The sequence below is a fragment of the Pinus tabuliformis genome, chromosome 2_2 (assembly GCF_031772625.1).
Source record: "Pinus tabuliformis cultivar Carrire ecotype Pingquan chromosome 2_2, CPIR1, whole genome shotgun sequence".
In the NCBI taxonomy this organism is placed as follows: domain Eukaryota; kingdom Viridiplantae; phylum Streptophyta; class Pinopsida; order Pinales; family Pinaceae; genus Pinus; species Pinus tabuliformis.
The window spans coordinates 1,203,380,458-1,203,398,294 of record NC_142300.1 but is presented as its reverse complement, the minus strand read 5'-3'; positions in this window follow the sequence as shown (position 1 = coordinate 1,203,398,294).

Below are 17,837 nucleotides of genomic sequence, written 5' to 3'. Positions count from 1 at the left end.
AATTGCTTCAATGGAAACTTCACTATCTTTAGCAAGATCTATTGTTGGATTCACTAAATCATCATCCACTTGTGGCTGAGCACAATAGGATTTATGGCCATCTATGTGTTCTTTCTCTGCAACCGGTAACACACTATCATCATTATCATCCACTTTTAAGTGGGATTCACCAAACTCTTCATCTTTTTGTACATCTACTATCGACCTTCCTTTTCATATTCAACTTGATTACTCACCTTTACACCAAAAAGCCTCTCAATGATATCCGAAGGGTCTTTTGTTGTCTTTGCATTTCTAATGAGGAGAGGAATGTTGTTATCTACACATTCCTTGATGCATTTTAATGCGAAGGCATTTTTTTACCTTTTGGCTTCTAATTATTTCAAGTAAATCTCAAATAGTTCTTGTTGTTGCTTTGAATTTCTTAACTTCTTGGTTTTACCCATTTGTTGAACATTGACTAATGACAAATCCACACAACCCACATACATAACGATGGCTCTACTCTACTCAGAACTTCTATAAAACAGACAGGTTAGATTGCAGACTAAACAAACAACAACAAACTCCGTTGTCAACTTTGCCTCTCACAACAATGTCACTACTACTTAAACAACTGCTCCTGTAGATTCCACTACACTAACGCGATCTTTTTATAGATGTATGGAAGACTTTTTAAAAAATGATTATTTTAAATGAAATTGCCAAATAGAAAAATGCCCCTTTTTCTAAATAGACTTACAAAAAAATTGAACGTTATATTAATATCACAGTGAAATAATACATAGATGTATGGAAGACTTTTTAAAAAATGATTATTTTAAATGAAATTGCCAAATAGAAAAATGCCCCTTTTTCTAAATAGACTTACAAAAAAATTGAACGTTATATTAATATCACAGTGAAATAATACATAAAGAGGCAGTGTTATAACATAACTTGCCAATGTCATAGACAGTTATCACCCTATATAAGAGCATACACATCTATTCACAATGAGAAAATAGAAAAGTTAACATTGAGCTACATGTAATAGACTGTAAGATATGAACTGAAAACAGAATTGACAACATATTGTGGAGCAGTATCACTCTGTTGAAAAATATACACTATCTGAGAGGGAGAAATAAATTTCACTTCCCAGAAAACACTAATTAATGCCCAATGGCCACACAGCCTATTATCAACAACAGAGATAAGACAAAAATCAAAAGCTCAGAACTGTCAGTGAAAATCTATATCACTAGAAGAAAAAGGTCCTCCATGACATAGTTATTGTTTTCCCAAAAATTTCTATGTTTCATTTACCTATTTCTTGGGACAAGCCTCATTTTTAAGAAATTTTTATCTGTTTTAAAATAACTATCAACGAAGCCCTTTTAAAAATGAGATGAACCCTTTCAAAAGAAAATTATTTTAAATGAAATTGCCAAATGGAAAAAAGTCCCTTTATTAAATAGACTTAAAAAAAAATTGAATGTCTTGTTTTTAAGAAATCTTTATCTGTTTTGAAAATAACTATCAACGAAGCCCTTTTAAAATTAGATGAACCATTTTAAAACAACACCCTCTGTTCTTCCAACGTATTCAAAATTTAACCCATTTTTTAAATGAATTTGTGGCTTAACATATGCGTAAATACCTTTGCTTTGGAATTTTCGTGGCATTTTTTTTTAATTTAGGGTTAATGCACCTTTCCATATAGAGAGGCTTACATTAGTGTTCAGGAGGCCGTGTTAGTGTTCAGGAAATCACTAGTGCTTGAAGTGTCCACCATATAACGCGGTTGCTACTATTGCTGGGGTGCGTTAGTCTGTTTCTCCTCGTGAATATTTTTTTGTTATCACTTCGCAGCGGGTTCACGCTTGGGTGAATATTTTGTCGTTATCACTTCGCCGCGGGTTCACGCTTGGGGTCTTCTTGGTTGATGGATTTTGGCTTCTGGGCAATCACGGACTTATTTATTCTTTTTCTCAAGTTTTTATTTTAAATTCTACTCTTATGGAGTTTTATGCGACCTCACGCTCTAATATCATGATAAATATTATAGAGGTATAATTTTTCATGCTTTCAAATTCTATTCTGATGGAGTCTTATGCAACCTCACACTCTAATATCATGACAAATATTATAGAGGCATAAGACAAACAAACATTACTACATATAAGGGGGTTTTAAGACAATATTTAAGACAATTTATTTTCAAGAGACAATAGCTATGATTAAAGACATATTGCCTCTATAGAGACAGGGTGTCTTAAATCCCAATTGTTGTCTTTATAGAGACAATGTCTTTAATCTCAGTTATTGTCTCTCTAGAGACAATAAAAAAATCTCTTTACAAAATATAGAATATGAATCTTTTTGTTTCTTCAATGATTAATTCATGTTAGGGCATGATGGAATTGAACCACCAACCTCCTTCTTGCAAAGCAATTGCTCTTCCATTGAGCTAGCACCCTTTAAATAAATGTGTTGAATGAATTCTCCATGTTACAAGCCTCTCGGGCAATCCCATTTAATATGGGCTACTTCATTACATAACTTCTTTTGTTATAAAACTGACTAAACGGTAAAAACTAAATTTACCCATAATTACATTATTTTCATAATTGTTGTCATTAGTTCAACATAACTATACTAATGCCTCAACTAGAGTGTGTCTGTTAAGGGTTGCCATCTTTAAGTAATCCCTCTTCAAATATTTATCTCAAAAGGATTCCACTTAGCTCCAGAGTTGTATATGGTTGCAACAATTGTCTTGGGTTACCTTCTAAAGTTGCTTGAGTTCAAAGACAGATCCAAGATATTCTAGTACCTGATGGTGGGCAACTGCTTAATGACCACTTTACAGATGATTCAATGATCACTTCAGAACTCAACAGAACTTAGGTACCATGTAGTGCCTAGACATGTTCCTAGCTCCAGAGTTGTATATGGTTGTAGCAATTGTCTTGGGTTACCTTCTAAAGTTGCTTGAGTTCAAAGAACTTAGGTACCATGTAGTGCCTAGACATGTTCCTAGCTCCAGAGTTGTATATGGTTCCAACAATTGTCTTTGGTTACCTTCTAAAGTTGCTTGAGTTCAAAGACAGATCCAAGATATTCTAGTACCTGATGGTAGGCAACTGCTTAATGACCACTTTACAGATGATTCGATGATTCAATGATCACTTCAGAACTCAACAGAACTTAGGTACCATGTAGTGCCTAGACATGTTTTTCCGAAGCCATAGAGTAGTGATGAGTGAAAAAAGAGAAAATGGCAGAAGATATTCATGAATGGCTCGGTAAAATATTGAAGATTATATTTCCAGGAGAGGAAGGCAGCTACTTAGGCATCCCTTATGGCATGTACATGTTCCAGAAAAACACATATGAAATTGGGTTCTAAACAAATTTAAAGAAATCTTGGAAAATGGTGGCTGTGAGATATTCCATTCTTAGGAAGGATTGACATGGCAGACAAAATTCCGGTAGTAAGACATGCACATTACTCATACCTTTCTCAAATGCCTAAGGAAAACATAAAGGTAAGAGATTTCTACCCTTAGTGGATTGGGATATTTGGTTCCTTCCACAGGAAGAGAATCGTCTTGGATGGGTCATTATAAAATGCTAATGAGAAATTCTGGAAACTAAATAGCCCATGAGAAGAGCCATCCTTATATCTTCAGGTCAAACTTAACTGAATATTTCTCCTTATATCTTCAGGTCAAATTTAACTGAATATTTCTGAATTTGACAAACAATCCGTCAAATTCCAAAATATTCCCAAAATTTGCAATCCAGTTAAGTTTGATAGTAAGAACTATGAGTGACAACACCCCTCATCAAGAGCTATAAGTGACAACATGCCTTTGTAATTCTATTTGACCATAATAATCAAACTGATTCTCGCATCATAAAAAGGACATTTCTGATCCAATATAGTTGGATTCTTTGATATCAGATATTTGTTGAAATCCTACGCAAGACTTATACTGAAACCCAAACAATTTGAGAAACTTCTTGTTAAGTTAAAGGTTGATAGGCAATGACTAAGAATAAGGATCTTATCTCTATAATCTTAATCATTTACCCCAGTGTTTCAAGGGGACTATTAGCAGCTCTAGTCCACCAGGAATAGCTGACAGAGTTAACCGTTTGATGAACTGGAGGGTTACTTTTGTAGGAACAGTCCCAAAATAAACACTATGAAGAATATGAAAATTTTGAGCAAACTTTTGTGGTATAGCATAATATTTGTCTACTAATGTCACAAAAAAGGAAATCGAAGACAAGGTGACACCTTACATGAAGATTCAAAATTAGCAATTTTTAGTTCAAATAAAGCAAGGCAAGTGTATTTATTTTGACATAAGTGCACCCTATTTTAAAAATGGTTGTAGGAAAACTGATTTTTATTTAATCAAGGAATAATTATTAAAATCAAGAAAAAGATATCAACAATGGAGAAGTTATAGACCAAAAATACATCTCAGCTCTCAAGGCATAGAAAGCTGCATAAGGCAATGATATACTTACTATTTTATATGATTAAAAATAAATACAAATTTTAATAATGAAAAATGAAAATATTAATTAAAATATATATAATGATCTAAGAATATATTTTATATTTTTAGTAAAGTTTTAGACGATTTGCAACTCAAATTTGGAATTAGAGTTTTATTGCCTTAAAAATATGCTTCAGAATTTTCTTAAATATATTTGAAAATATACTAGATACTTGGAATTGCTTCAAATAAGTAGAATAACTTGATGTTTTGTCTGAAATTTCTTCAAGTTACAAATATCAAGAAAAAGAAATGAGCCAAGGAAAGCAACTTACTCATAGGTCAGATTTGTGCTGAACATTGTGTGTTTATATTTGAATAGTTATTTAATGTTTGAAGTAAACGTGTAACTTGTAAGCTTAGACTTTTCTTCCTCATATGGTTGGAAACATAATTAAGTTGGTGATGTTATATAAAATTTCAACTCGCTATAAATTTTAAATTTGGTTGATTTTCTAAGTCGTAGCATATTGTAACAAGCCCTAACAGTGCAGGAAACGTAACATCAAATTGACCTTTTTTAAGATGCAGAGAAACAAGCTAGACTTCCCTTCTGCCACGTTTAAGGCAAGAGAATGTTCATCCCTGAAGAGAGAAACCTGAGCCAAGTTGGATGACCACCACATATCTGCAGGTTCTATGAGATACTTCCTCAGCAAACTAGCCCAACCATAACCTAAAATTTGGGGTGACAGAAATGTCATATTAGTGATGTTTTAAACAAATTGATCTTTCAATGCAGAAACAAGGGAGGCTCTATATTCTGTATTGAATAAAATGATATCCAGGTCATAAAGATGAAGATGCTAAAGCCTTTGTTTTTATAAATCACTTAACAGTGTAATAGAATGATGAACCAAACTTGTTGGTTTATTTTCAGGACAATAGAATGATGAACCACACTCACTGGTTGGAAACGTGGGCATAAATAATTCAATGGAATGGATCCTAAAAAAATGGATCAAAACTTTTCAAGTCACAAAAATCTAAACTCAATGATGTATTGTTTTACCTACGTAGTGAGCACAATGATGAGAGCTGTGATGAAGCTAAGATTCTGCTTGTAATAAGCTTTCATGACATTGATTGCCCCAACTGAATATGCATCTCCACCACCATAAGAGACACCAGAGTTAGCAAAGATGGTTATGAGCACATGCCCTTTCATGTTGAAGGGCCCTAGATTCATACTCCACTCCCAATCGAAAAAAGCTACCTGCATTTTCTTAGTTGGGAGAGTGGTTGCGATGAATCTCCCAATGGGGAGCACCGATATCTGAGATAAAATGCCAGATATGGTGAGGGGCTGCATTTTGTAGGCAAAAAACGTATTCACAAACATGATCAATACACATGACACTAATCCCAAAATACACACACGAAATGTAAATATTGTCAGAGATGGATCATCTATCACAGGAACCGCGCAACACTAAAGAAGGGAATTGTGGCAATTGAAGTTGCTTGCATAGTAATAATCAATGGTCAGTGCAAACTGCATATAAGGTTGTTTGGATGAAGATTTAAATTGTGCACATAAATGGAATTAGACACCACTATTTATCATGAGGCCATATATAATTCAAAAACCATTGTAGCTTGCAATGAAGGTGATTTGATGTTATGGAAACAATAGGTATCATTCCCACTCTTACCACTTACTCTGCACTCATACTTTGGCTCCACAAGGAACACATTTGTGTTGACCACAATGCTGAATAGGCCTCTGAGCTATTTAACAAAGTAGGGCAACCATGGAGGAGTTTTCAGAATTAGTGACTCTGGCAACCATGATCTCCCAAGGAATGGAGGTTACCAAGGAGATTGATGTGATGACGACTCTGTCAGAAGGGACATAATGCATGTAGAATGTTCCCAAACATAAGAATGGACAATGGAAGTAAGCCGATAAGAACGATCAAGATTACCACAATCAAGTCTAACACTAAGTAACGTGAGCATGTCATATAATTATTTGAATCGTTAAGTGTAAAATATCCCACACTTATTTAACATTTTCTTTAAGAATAATGTGGCTGCGCATTAATGAAAAATAAAATCTGTAAGATTTCACCTTATCTTAGAAGAAAACGAGGGGATCAAAGATTGAAAGTAGCGAATTTTTTTCACAGATAATTAGGTAACAGATTTGGGCCAAATCTCTATCTTGTCGTCGGGAGTCCTATTCCAATAGAAAATATAGGCTTAATTACACGGTGATCTTATGTTCTCATCTCTCATTTTATGCTTGAAAGGGATGCAAGTTTATTTGATTAGTAAACATCAACATTTGCAAATGGGTGGCCACGGGTTCAATGCATAACTAGTTGACACAACATGCCTTAACCAGAGGATATGGTTAAATGTATGTAGAATAATGAATCCATTTAAATTACTATTGAAATCTAAGAAGATCACTCATATTGTCATATGTCTATGACATGGATGGAATGATGAATCTGTCCAGAGATGACAGTTGGTGAGAATTGGCTTTAGTTGCAAAATTGGCAAGAGAACCCTGAAGGCCTAAACTCTTCTTGATGGCATAACATGGGAAGGGTTAAATATCCCAAGGGACTGAGTTTACAAAGAAGGGAATTGCCCAAGTGTTGTGGATGATTGTGAAATTGGGACATGATTGATATTACTAGAAAAGTACACTAAGGACAATGTTATTCTAAGGGGACATGAATATAATAACAGAACCTTGAAGATGATGCATGCATTAATGCTTCAAGTGTACAAGGATGAACTAGTGCCCATTCACAAGATGGCCAGATACCGAGCATGCAACAAAGTAAGGATGGTAAAGCCAAAATAGCAAATGTGGTAAGTAAGTTGCAACATTGGTTCATACAAACTCTTGGGAAGAGGGGATTCAATCATCCAACCATTGAGGTAGTCATTTCATGCACGAACTGAGGTTGGGTATGCTAGAGAACCAAAAGATGGCCTGGTTGGAGAACCTTGAGACACTACATCAGAAGCCAAGACTATGTCAGAGCTGACAGATGTTGGGTTGGTTGTTGTTATGGTTGTTCCTATTCACAATTCTCTCATTCTAATCTATACTTCTTTGAAGATTGACACACCTTTATGCCAAGTCTAAATTGAGAAAGAGTGGCTATCACAAAAATGTGTAAACCATAAAGAAGGGTTATTGGCAAATGTTGAGAGCCAAGGGAAATTTAGTTACAGTTGGAAATACCTGGTTCCCAACATTGGAAATTCCTTGGCCAGTCCGCAATGGAGCGTTGGAGATAAGCGGATAGCCCAAGGACCCAATTGATTGTGTTGGATTGCTATGAATGGAAAATACTACAATATGAATTCCTTGTTTGCAATTTCTGGAAAATAAACAGAGTGAGAAATACCAGAGCCATAGCCAACAAATTTTCCCTTGTTGTTTCATTTCCTAACACATAAGTGGCACCTACACAAGGTAGTGTCTATGGTTGGGAGGAAAACCACTCCTATGAAATTAGTATATCCACTTAATAGATAAATAATTTGGTTGTCACTATTCATATTCAGATAACTAATGTATGTGGAACTGCTATGTTTAAAAAATATGTGCTTATTTGGGAAATATAAGCCCGAAATTTGACATAAATTCAGAATTATGATCCAGTATGTATGGAAGATGTTTACTTGAAAGTTTTAAGGCATATACAACTACCTATGTGGAATGCAGAGGGCTTAATTCTGCCTCTTCTATGAAAGGCAAGCGTCATCTATGCCAAGTGTATGCATAATTTCTTCGTGAGCACCAAAAAGATGCCAGACCAATGGAGAATTGTAATACTCTCCATGGAAAAATATTTCTTGAGTATGTTGTGCTTGTCCATGGTTCTCCTGTATCACAATCCAACAGTTAATACTCAATGTAATCAACAAATCATATGAACTACTCGAATGGTTAACTTCATACATGGGTAAGGAATGTATTTGGCACAAGAAACAGAAATTGCCTCAAATATTTTTATTAGATTTTTCTCTTGAAATGTTGGACGAAAGTTGTAAATGGTCGGTTGAAATTATTTTCCACAACTTGCATATTTGAATAAAATTGTCAAAGAAAAAGTTAAAATTTTTGGAAACATTTGCTTGAAGTTTGCTTAGGAATATTACATTTAGTGATTTCACTTGATACCTTTTAATCAACAACAAGTCCTACTCAAGAGAGTGTTATTCCTTCCAATATCCATGCTGCATGCATGTAGAACTCAAAGTTTCATCATATATTTTCTTCAAATAAAGCTTTTTCAGCTGATCTTGTACTCTTTTGAACTAGATCTCCAATTGCCTTTCAACATTCAACTGAATCCAGTCATCATCCATGTCAAGTTGTTATGCTTTGTCAAATACTTCTTCATATGTTTGGGGATTATGTACTCTTGCTCTCCAATTCAATCCAGCAATGACCAATTCCTATTAAATATTTTTAATACATTGGGATTTGACTAAGTAAATCTTTAAATTTACTATCATAATCAAGCACACATCTTGTTAGATGTTGTTGAATTTATTTGAATTCCTGTGGAGCTATATGATGGCCCATTGTGTAATGGAATGTCCATCGGAGTTGGTTCTTCACCTCACTCTTGGATAAATGTTGTATACTCTGGCTATGGTTCATGAAACAATCCAAAGCTCCAACTCTCAAAGGCACTCCAAATTTTGCCAATTGTCTATATTCATCATCTACTAATCGAACTCTCTGAATTGCCTTGCATACAAACCAATGTTTCGATCTGTTTAAGCACCCATCATAGACTCAAAGAGAAATGGTTGAATTGGATGTAATCTTTGTTTGATTTTCATTAATTTTCTTCATGCTTTCAGAAGTTGGATGATATTCTTCTTCCTATTTATTTTTCTTTCTATAAAATCTTCTTTAAATTGAAATATATCTTCCCTTTTCAATTTATTTACAATCACTTTAATTAAACAAATTCAAATAGTTTATGTAAATCTCTGGTTTAGAAAATTTAGTGACCATTCTTCTTCTTCATCTTTTCTATCTCCTTCCTTTTCTTCAGTGCCTTAAGAACATTTTTTGTAATTTTTCCATCAAAAAATGGATAATTCACTACCGGGCCTCTCCATACAGTTTCCTAATGATTTATGTTCTGTGCTACTCAGGCCTCAGTCTATTTTCTTATGTCATTTTCTTGAAACTATATAAAAATTATGTTTTATGTCTACTCAAGGGACATGTATTAGGCTAATGGGTATTTTGGGTTATCACACACCGTCTTTCAGTTTAGCTAGTGCTTGTGCAACTGCAACTACATCCCAATTTTTTTGTACAATATGCAATACATATTTGTTTATATTAACTATTAAAGGAATCATTTTATCAAAGAAAAACATGTCCCTTTTTGGATGAGTCAAATTTCATGTGTCATTAAAATTGGTTGACAAAAATATATGTATCTACAAATAAAATGTATTTCTATAAATAAAATATCTAAGAAAACTGTGTAAATGTTGCAACATTGAGTATGGATAACTATTTATTGTGAAATGAAGTGAAATTCAAGTTCTGACCCAATTTAGAAGTTCTTATATTAAGGATTTGTGTGGACAATTCAATCATCCTTTTCTATCCTAAAATATATATTCTTCTAGACCCATCATCTCTTGACATCTGCATTATACGCTTAGCATGGTTTTGGTATTGGGTTTGCATCTGCAATACTTCTTGTGTTTCTATTGACAAATTATAGTTGGGTCTTTCTCAGCTTCTATGTGTGTAGTGATAACAGTTGCTTTCGTAGTCCCATTGTATATTCACATCAGATGCACTTTTCGGTCCAGCTTTGTGGTCACTTGTTGGACATATAATATTAGATCTAAGTCTCTCGTGACTATATATATATATAAATATAATATTAGATCTAAGTCTCTCGTGACTATCTATATATATACGTACATATATATATATCAATACAAACACACACACACACACACACACACACACACACACATATATAAAGAATTCAAAAACATATTTCTATTTCCATTGCTAATTTATTTTCGCTTGTAAATGCGATTTTACATTGTCGCTCTGAATTTTAAATTTAGCCTCATAAATGCTAATTTGAAGGAACAAACCTTGATGATAGTGGTGGATGGACAAGGAAGGCATGCAGGGACATCACAATACCATGGAACTAAAGCAATGTACATTCATCTCATCTTCCATCAGGCAAGTAGCGGCAAATAGTAAAAGGAATCTTCAGCTCTCTGAGTTCTTTCATTGCAATCTTCAATCACCAAAGAAAATGGAAAACTATTTCAAACTCTTTTCAAATAACTACTGCATTGGAAACTGATCATTTCAAGTCCTACCAAATGCTCCTAACTCAATGTGCATTTCAAAAATGAGATCCAATGCACAATGACAAGAAATTCATTGAAAATGGAAAAATAAAAGGAATAAAACAGAGGTCTGTCAAAAACAAATATACCTCCCATGGATGAGTCTCGCCTTCAAGTTCAACCATGATAGGTGCATTCATGCTACCACAGGAAAATTTCATGTTGATGACCAAAATTTTTAACTCTTGAACTAAGATGTAACATGGGCTTTTTGGAAATAGAGCTCTCCCAATTAAGGATTAATCCTGACTAGTATTGATTCTACAGTTCCATGCCTTACCAAAAACAAGACATGGAGAAAGAAACATCACAGGTTTCTAGAAATAAGAAACATGAGTCCATGTCCCCTCTCCCAAAACATATATTATACATCTTAAATTCATTAGTAACATATTAATGTAGAGTTAGGAAGATAATAACCGTCCTAAATAGCCTATTGAAACATGCCTGATTTGCAATGCTCGAGTGCCTAGTATTCTAGCACGCTCATATTTCGTCATGAGCTTTGAGGTTTTTCGAGGGTTATCACTTGGTTGTTCTTGTTCTACAGGTTCTTTATCATCCCCTCCAAGTGTATAAACAAGAAATTCTTTGTGTTCTCCCTCTTCCTATAGAAAAATGAAATTAAGAAAGCCCTAGAACCCACGACATTTTGGGCACAAATTAACCCTGACAAATAAGGGTGGAGCTTTTCGAGGTTTATCGCTTGGTTTTTCCTGTTCTACAGGTTCTTTATCAGCCCCTCCAAGTGTATCAACAAGAACTTCTTCATGTTCCTCTTCCTTTGTCCCCTACCTCTTCCTGCAAAAATGAAATTAAGAAAGCTCGAGAACCCACGACAGTTTGGGCACAAATTAACCCTAATAAATAAGGGTTTCCACCGGTTTCTGTTTTGAACATAAATCACAAAAAGACAAAAGGAAAATGGTTAACATAATACCCCAATATCAGGTTGGGGAGGCTGCCCTTTGTATCTGCATGCATTTCAAAACCACAAATTTATCAAATAAGGGTGTAACGAATCAGTCTCACAATGCCAGTCGCATAAACGACCTCAGGAACCTTTCACTTTTCTATGTCATAAACCCTCTAAATTAGCACGCACCAAAAACACCCAAAAAACTTCAAAACCATAAAGACGGTCTATTATATAAAGCTTGATAAACCCTCAAAACTTGGTAAAACCTTCTTTTGCAAAACAATTTAATAACCCATTAAAACCCTCTCTTATGGTGCGCATTCATAGTTAAATGTGAGGAGGTTTTCCATGAAGAATTCGGTGGTAAGAATCGACGGTGTGGAAGGAGAATGGGTGAGAAGAGCTCTCACTGCTCTCATACGCCCCTCTAGCCACCACATGCGAAGGAGAACGTCATTCCAGCCACATCCTAGTAGGCTCTGCCATATGACCATGGCCCAAGATGTCTCCTGAGGTTTGCATGGGGTTGTCTCCTTTCCAGGTTCATTTTTGGCCTGTTCCACCAATTCTTTTCTTGGCTTATAGTGTTAAGTTTTATTTTTAGTTAAGGACTTCACCATTGATATAGTAATATCTGGACAAAAAGCCGTAGCAAAGGAGTGTTTGTGGTTAAGAAGCATTTGTATTGCATGGTAGTATAGTTGATACAAGCAACAATGATTAGGAACTCGTAGGCGATGGAGTGATTCCTCCCTGCTCGACGAAAGGAAAACCAAAGTGAGCTCTATGAATTTCCTTGCATACAAACCAGTGTTTCGATCTGTTTAAGCACCCATCATAGACTCAAAGAGAAATGGTTGAATTGGATGTAATCTTGGTTTGATTTTCATTAATTTACTTCATGCTTTTAGAAGTTGGATGATATTCTTCTTCATATTTATTTTTCTCTCTATAAAATATTTTTTAAATTGAAATATATCTTCCTTTTTCAATTTATTTACAGTCACTTTAATTAAAAAAAATAAATAGTTTATTTAAATCTCTGTTTTATAAAATTTAATGACCATTTTAAATTGAAATATATCTTCCTTTTTCAATTTATTTACAGTCACTTTAATTAAACAAATTTAAATAATTTATTTAAATCTCTGTTTTAGAAAATTTAGTGACCATTCATCTTCTTCAGCTTTTATGTTTTCTTCCTTTTCTTTAGTGCTTTATGAACATTTTTTGTAACTTTTCCATCAAAAAATGGATCATTCACTATTGGGCCTCTCCGTATAGCTCCCTAATGATTTATGTTTTGTGCTACTCAGGCCTCAGTCTGTTTTCTTATGTCATTTTCTTGAAACTATATAACTGTTATGTTTTATGTCTGCTCAAGGGACATGTATTAGGCTAATGGGTGTTTTGGGTTTATCACACACCGTACTTTTTAGTTTAGCTAGTGCTTGTGTAGTTGCAACTACATCCCAATTTTTTTTGTACAATATGAAATACATGTTTGTTTATATTAATTATTAAAGGAATCTTATTATCAAAGAAAAACATGTCTTTTTTTTAGATGTCAAATTTCACGTGTCATTAAAATTGATTGACAAAAATATATGTATCTACAAATAGAATGTATTTCTATAAATAAAATATCTAGGAAAACTGTGTAAATGTTGCAACAGTGAGTATGGATAACTATTTATTGTGAAATGAAGTGCAATTCAAGTTCTGACCCAATTTAGAAGTTCTTATATTAAGGATTTGTGTGGACAATTCAATCATCCTTTTCTATCCTAAAATCTATATTCTTCTAGAACCATCATCTCTTGACATTTTCATTATTCACTCAGCATGGTTTTGGTATTGGGTTTGCATCTGCAATACTTCTTGTGTTTCTATTAACTAATTATAGTTGGTTCTTTCTCAGCTTCTACGTGTGTAGTGATAACAATTTCTTTCGTAGTCCCATTGTATATTCACATCGGATGCACTTTTGGGTCCAACTTTGTGGTCACTTGTTGGACATATAGCTCTAAGTATCTCATGATATATATATATATATATATAAAGCATTCAAAAACACAATGTTATTTCCATTGCTAATATATATATATAAAGCATTCAAAAACACAATGCTATTTCCATTGCTAATTTATATATGCCTGTAAATGTGATTTCACATTGTCGAATTGAATTATAAATTTAGCCTCATAAATGCTAACTTGAAGGAAACAAACCTTGATGATAGTGGTGGATGGCCAAGGAAGGCATCTAGGCCCTAGGGACATCACAATACCATGGAACTAAAGCAATGTACAATCATCTCATCTTCCATCAAGCAAGTAGCGATGAATAGTAAAAGGAATCTTTAGCTCTCTGATTTCTTTCATTGCAATCTTCAATCACCAAAGAAAATGGAAAATTATTTCAAACTCTTTTCAAATAACTATTGCATTGGAAAATTAACAAAAGATAAAGATAAATGATCATTTCAAGTCCTACCAAATTCTCCTAACTCAATGTGCATTTCAAAAATGAGATCCAATGCATAATGGCAAGAAATTCATTCAAAATGGAAAAAGAAAAGGAACAAAACGAAGGTCAGTCAAAAACAAATATACCTCCAATGGATTAGTCTCACCTTCAAGTTCAACCATGACAAGTGCATTCATGCTGCCACAGGAAAATGTCAAGTTGGTGACCAAAATTTTTAAGTCTTGAACTAAGATGTAACATGGGATTTTTGGAAATAGAGCTCTCTAAATTAAGGATTAATCTCGACTAGCATTGATTCTATAGTTCCATTCCTTACCAGAAACAAGAAACGGAGAAAGAAACAGTGCAGGTTTCTAGCAATAAGAAACATGAAAGCATGTCCCCTCTCCCAAAACATATATTATGCATATTAAATTGATTAGTAACATATTAATGTAGAGTCAGGAAGATAATAACCATCCTAAATAGCCTATTGACACATGCCTAATTTGCAATGCTCGAGTGCTTAGTATTCTAGCAAACTCATATTTTGTCATGAACTTTGAGGTTTTTCGCAGTTTATTGCTTGGTTGTTCCTATTCTACATGTTCTTTATCAACCCCTCCAAGTGTATCAACAGGAACTTCTTCGTGTTCCTCTTCCTCTGCCCCTACCTCTTCCTGCAGAAAAATGAAATTAAGAAAGCCAAAGAACCCACGACATTTTGGGCACAAATTAACCCTAACAAATAAGGGTTTCCACTGGTTTCCATTTTGAACATAAATCACGAAAAGAGAAAAAGGAAAATTGTTAAAAACATACCTTAATATCAGGTTGGGGAGGCTCCCCTTTATATCTGCATGCATTTCAAAACCACAAATTTATCAAACAAGGGGCTTAACGAATCAATCTCACAATGGAAGTTGCATAAACGTCCTCAAAACCTTTCACTTTTCTATGTCGTAAACCCTCTAAATTAGCATGCACCAAAAACAACCAAAAAACTTTGAAACCCATAAAGACTGTGTATTATATAAAGCTTGAGAAACCCTCAAAACCCTCAAAACATTCTCTTGCAAAAAAATTTAATAACCCATTAAAGCCCTCTCTTATAGACGTCTAAGAAATCCTCGCTAGCCCTTGTATCAACGAATTGCTTGTACAAACCCTTCTCTTAAGAAAAATATATATCCCCTGAAACCCTTGTGCATGCAGTGGCATCTTATCCAACATATCCTCTGTTGAAATCGTTGAAGTCCTCATCTTCCATGGGTTCCAAAGCATTGATCGTAGTAGAGTAAAAACGACATAGCTCGCTTTGTACTGAGTATTGGACTGGCTTTGATTTTATTGATATTGGCCACGAAATTTTGAGTTTAAATTGTTATGGCCCTCATGATGGTGAACAATAGTGAAGGAATAATCTTTATGACATGGATCCCTTAAAGGAAAGCAAGGTCACTCTCGTAAAAGAAAAATTGAGGTTTTCCCAAGCCGTGAGGGTAAGCAGAGAGTTATGGAATAATTTATTTGATATGGATTACTTGAAAGGAGAACAAGGTCGTAGTTTGGAGAGAAATTAATTTTACTTTAAGAAGTAGAACAATGTCATAGATAGGAGTGATTTCAAACTCTAAGAAGGCTTGAGCTATGGTGTTCTCTAACTAATTGATTCTCTAATATATTATTTTAAGCATTAAATGAGGGGTAAGTATATTTGGTTTGGTGCCAAAGCTTAAACGAGATTGTTAGGTTTTTAATTTCAAAAAAATTGATTCATGAAGTAGATAATATTCAAAATTAAGGAATGATTTGTTATTTTCCTCATTGAGGTTCAATTTCCTCAAATGACATGTTGAACTCATATCAAATATATTATTGTAATGGCTTTGAGACTTTTGTTATTGTATGGTCCTCTTACCTGCAAGCTAGAGGGTAGGGTGCTTGGTTACATGGAGAAAAAAATATTTGAAATTGGGGTCTAGGGGATGTTCAAATCATAGTCTTATCCTTATAAAATTGGAAAGGTAGAAGAGTGAAGGGAAAAGTTGCGTAGCTTCAAGAAGATACTAAAAACACAAAGTATTTTCACAACTTTGCAAACCATGGAAAAAGTATTAACTCGATTTGGGAAATTTATGATCAAGATGGGAAAATAATTAATAGTTCTCTAGGTTTAGATACTTTGGGAGTGACTCCCTTCAAATTTGTTTATAAGAATCCAACTATGGTGATATTTAATTTCTAAAGATTACATATGATTTTGCTAGTTTCATAACTGAAGAAGATAATAATTTAATAATGGAAAGAAATTCAAGGAAGAGATGAAAGTTGTTATGGCTTCATTTGAAAAAGATAAAAGTAGTGTCCAAACAATTGGATAGTAAAATTATTTATTGTCTTTATGAGATGTTGGAAGACGACATGTTATATGTAGTATGAAAATTCGAACCTCTAGAAAAGTTTTAAGAGCAATAAACTTGGTGTTCCTTACTTTGATTCCTAAGAAAGATAAGCCACCTTAATTTGATGAATTCAAGCCTAGATCGTTATGTAAATGCATGTACAAAATAATAGTTAAGATTCTTGTTGTTAGACTTAAAAATATTTTTACACCAAAGGTGTTCTTTAAGGGGAAGGTCCTTGGGAATATTTCGTCATTTTTCTGCATCCTCTAGGATCTTGCCATATGTTCCCACTGCATTACCGTAATATTTTAGTCGTTTGTCCACACCCTTTAGGATCCTGCCATATGTTCCCACCTACACTACCATAATGTACCTTGCAGTAGGACAAGGCAATGAAATCCATGGAAGGTCGAGTTATAGAGAAAATGACGAATATCAATGCCATGTTAATAAAAACCACAAATAGTGTAAGGGATGAGCCATATAGAAAGTGTCTTTTTTTCTTCTGAAAGGTAAACACATTGAATGTTGTATGCTCTATGCTCTCCTATCGAGTCTCAATTTGTAATGGAGGATGTTTTTTGCTAGAGCAGCTGAGGTATTTTTATGGTGAGTTGGCTTGAAGGAAGGTACCTCCCCTACTGTGAGATAACAATGGGTAGCAACAATTTATTCAACAATGGTGACAATGAACAAGGCTTGAGTAGGGTGCACCTTAGAAAACAATGAGGGGACATAGTCATGGGGTTTGGTCCATTGAATAAAGCCAAGGGTGCAACCAAAAAAGTAACATAACACTATCACAACAGGATTTCCATTGATTTTTAAAAAGAAGTGAAGGAGATTGAGGAAAGGGCTTATGAAAAGAGAAGAGGAACTTCCAGCAACCAAGTGGATGAAGAAATCCTCTTTTAGGCATATGACCATGGATCTTGTACAAGGAGGGATTCCAAATTCCTCAAGCTTGTAAAGTTTTATGATTTATGAAGATATTTTTGGTCATGACTAGAGCTTAAGGGCACTCAACATAATGAAGTTTTCCTTACTAGACTAGGAAAAATGAAGCAGAAGTATGATAGTTGTATCAATGTGATT